This window comes from Onthophagus taurus, chromosome 1 (genome assembly GCF_036711975.1).
Source record: "Onthophagus taurus isolate NC chromosome 1, IU_Otau_3.0, whole genome shotgun sequence".
In the NCBI taxonomy this organism is placed as follows: Eukaryota; Metazoa; Arthropoda; class Insecta; order Coleoptera; family Scarabaeidae; genus Onthophagus; species Onthophagus taurus.
In genome coordinates this window covers 30,197,877-30,201,798 of record NC_091966.1, presented here as the reverse complement: position 1 = coordinate 30,201,798, position 3,922 = coordinate 30,197,877, and the positions used below count along the sequence as shown (strand labels likewise).

Sequence of the window (3,922 nt, the reverse complement as noted above, 5' to 3'; positions counted from 1 at the left end):
ATCCAAACACCGTAAGGTATAACGGTTTCCGAGAAAAAAAATTTGTTATTGGACACTATAGGTACACAGCGCGGCGCGGACTTTGGGGGTGAATTTGACCCCGTTGGGCACCTCCAAAATTGATGAAATTTTAGGATAATTTAGAGGATGCCTTTAGCAATTGAAATCAACCATCCAAACACCGTAAGGTATTACGGTTTCCGAGAAAAAAAATGTGTTATTAGACACTATAGGTACACAGCGCGGCGCGGACTTTGGGGGTGAATTTGACCCCGTTGGGCACCTCCAAAATTGATGAAATTTTAGGATGATTTAGAGGATGCCTTTAGCAATTGAAATCAACCATCCAAACACCGTAAGGTATTACGGTTTCCGAGAAAAAAAATGTGTTATTAGACACTATAGGTACACAGCGCGGCGCGGACTTTGGGGGTGAATTTGACCCCGTTGGGCACCTCCAAAATTGACGAAATTTTAGGATGATTTAGAGGATGCCTTTAGCGATTGAAATCAGCCATCCAAACACCGTAATGTATTACGGTTTCCGAGAAAAAAAATGTGTTATTAGACCTCCAAAATTGATGAAATTTTAGGGGTTATTTGGAGGGTGGACTTTTGATAGAAAAAAAACTTTTGATAGAGAAAGAAATTTATTATATTAATGGTCTGTTTTACTTATAATTAAATTGTGTAATGGATTAAGAATATGATTATAATTACTTGCTACCGCGTTCCAGACCGTTTCCAACCCTTGTTCATTTAAGTAAATGCCATCCCTGTGTAGAAATTTGTATTAAATACATAAGAAAAGAAACATTTTTACGTTTTGTTACCCTTCCATCATGGTTCTGTTAACAATTGCTTCAATGTCGGTACAATTGATTTGCTTTTCAGCACAAAACCGTCGAATGTAATGATTGATTTCCTATAAAGGCATGGAGAGTATTTATTTATAGCATGACAGAGAAGTTATAATATCTTACGTTCACAGACTCGAAGTTTTTGCAGGGAGGAATTGTGCAAATTTGTATTCCTTTAGGATTTAAGGAAAGAAGGAAGCGGAAGAGGTGAGAATATTGGGACTTCAGTTGGGATGGTGATGTTTTATGGAGTATATCTTTAGTTCTTATCATTATAACGATATGACGTTCAACAATATCTCCACAAAACCAAGGGTAACATGTTTTTGGAATACACTTTGCGCGCCGCAAAAGTTTTAGTATTGTTTGACCGCCTACTGCTAAGTCGAGGAAATATTTTCCGTTGCTTGACTGTTTTGGTTGTCGTCCTAAAATATATACCATTAGTAGGAATTAATTTCACATCTGTTAGAACAAATACTTTGTAGTTAGTTCTAGTACGTAGCATTCGGCAAAAATTACTATCGCCCAAAAACAGTAATTTCGTCGACATCTTCACTGGTCACTGGTTTTAATAAGAGATAACTAGAACAGCTGATCTCTGCAATAGCTGAGGAATCTTTATATATTATAAGTTTACTCCTCACCTTTCGGGCAAAATTTAAAAAATGTGTATGACGCTCTAAAACAACACCGAATAAGTCGGCAACTATTTTCCCGGAATGCACTTATAATGCAAAAAATATGGACATATTTTTTCCCTAATACCTGCGCCTTTTGTAACTGCACGTGGCGGAGTTCTTACCCTTTGCCAGTAACGACTAAAAGCCCATAAAACTACAAAATGCCTTTCTTAACAAAATTTATTTTTTCCATGAAATATTAAGAGTTTCGCAGTTTTCATAATCTATTAAAATCGCTAAAGGCACCTACTATCTGCTCTACATACGTGTACAATTTAATAACGAAAATTGTTTCTCTGAAGCCGTGGTCGGTGTTTGGATGGTCGATTTAAATTGCTAAAGGCATCCTCTAAATCATCCTAAAATTTCATCAATTTTGGAGGTGCCCAACGGGGTCAAATTCACCCACAAAGTCCGCGCCGCGCTGTATACCTATAGTGTCTAATAACACATTTTTTTTTCTCGGAAACCGTAATACCTTACGGTGTTTGGATGGTTGATTTCAATCGCTAAAGGCATCCTCTAAATCATCCTAAAATTTCATCAATTTTGGAGGTGCCCAACGGGGTCAAATTCACCCCCAAAGTCCGCGCCGCGCTGTGTACCTATAGTGTCTAATAACACATTTTTTTTCTCGGAAACCGTAATACCTTACGGTGTTTGGATGGTTGATTTCAATCGCTAAAGGCATCCTGTAAATCATCCTAAAATTTCAACAATTTTGGAGGTGCCCAACGGGGTCAAATTCACCCCCAAAGTCCGCGCCGCGCTGTGTACCTATAGTGTCTAATAACACATTTTTTTTCTCGGAAACCGTAATACCTTACGGTGTTTGGATGGTTGATTTCAATCGCTAAAGGCATCCTCTAAATCATCCTAAAATTTCAACAATTTTGGAGGTGCCCAACGGGGTCAAATTCACCCCCAAAGTCCGCGCCGCGCTGTGTACCTATAGTGTCTAATAACAATTTTTTTTTCTCGGAAACCGTTATACCTTACGGTGCTTGGATAGTTGATATCAATTGCTAAAGGCATCCTCTAAATCATCCTAAAATTTCGTCAATTTTGGAGGTGCCCAGCGGGGTCAAATTCACCCCCAAAGTCCGCGCCGCGCTGTATACCTATAGTGTCTAATAACACATTTTTTTTCTCGGAAACCGTAATACATTACGGTGTTTGGATGGTTGATTTCAATCGCTAAAAGCATCCTCTAAATCATCCTAAAATTTCGTCAATTTTGGAGGTGCCCAACGGGGTCAAATTCACCCCCAAAGTCCGCGCCGCGCTGTGTACCTATAGTGTCTAATAACACATTTTTTTTCTCGGAAACCGTTATACCTTACGGTGTTTGGATGGTTGATTTCAATTGCTAAAGGCATCCTCTAAATCATCCTAAAATTTCATCAATTTTGAAGGTGCCCAACGGGGTCAAATTCACCCCCAAAGTCCGCGCCGCGGTGTATACTTATAGCGTCGAATAACAAATTTTTTTTCTCGGAAACCGTTATACCTTACGGTGTTTGGATGGTTGATTTAAATCGCTAAAGGCATCCTCTAAATCATCCTAAAATTTCATCAATTTTGGAGGTGCCCAACGGGGTCAAATTCACCCCCAAAGTCCGCGCCGCGCTGTATACCTATAGTGTCTAATAACACATTTTTTTTCTCGGAAACCGTAATACATTACGGTGTTTGGATGGTTGATTTCAATCGCTAAAGGCATCCTCTAAATCATCCTAAAATTTCGTCAATTTTTAAGGTGCCCAACGGGGTAAAATTCACCCCCAAAGTCCGCGCCGCGCTGTGTACCTATAGTGTCTAATAACACTTTTTTTTTCTCGGAAACCGTTATACCTTACGGTGTTTGGATGGTTGATTTCAATTGCTAAAGGCATCCTCTAAATCATCCTAAAATTTCATCAATTTTGAAGGTGCCCAACGGGGTCAAATTCACCCCTAAAGTCCCATCCGCGGTTTATAATACTGATTTTTTTTCTCGAAAACCGTTAGGGCTTACGGTGTTTTGAAAATTGATAAAAATACTTAGAAGTGTGTTCTATTATGTGGTAGAATTTCGTTTAATTCGAAGGTGCCCATCAGGGCGAAAACATCCCTTTTTCGGGGGTGAGGGTTGAAAAAATTTTTTTTTACCAAATGGGGGTGGTTAGCTGTTCTTGAGGGTAAGAGTGACCTGTGTGTGAAATTTGGTTACCCAAATCGTATTTGTTACGGAATTATTAATGCTTTAAGTTTATTGCTGGGATTTATGGATAACTTCACACCAGTCACGTCACGTGCTTTGCTAGATTTCAAAGATGTTAAGATTTTACGTATTTCAATTGGTGTTACAGAGGATAGAGAGAAATTTAGGTGTAAAGC

General features: G+C 38.9%; 1 long non-coding RNA gene across 1 annotated transcript; it reads right to left on the bottom strand.

Annotated features, from left to right (window-relative positions):
* Window positions 1-584: 584 nt before the first annotated feature.
* LOC139431521 (uncharacterized) lies at window positions 585-2,206 on the bottom strand. Its single transcript, XR_011641615.1, has 3 exons — window positions 1,342-2,206; window positions 834-1,288; window positions 585-776 (listed from the first exon to the last, which is right to left on the bottom strand). It is a non-coding gene; the product is annotated as an uncharacterized lncRNA (long non-coding RNA).
* Window positions 2,207-3,922: the final 1,716 nt, after the last annotated feature.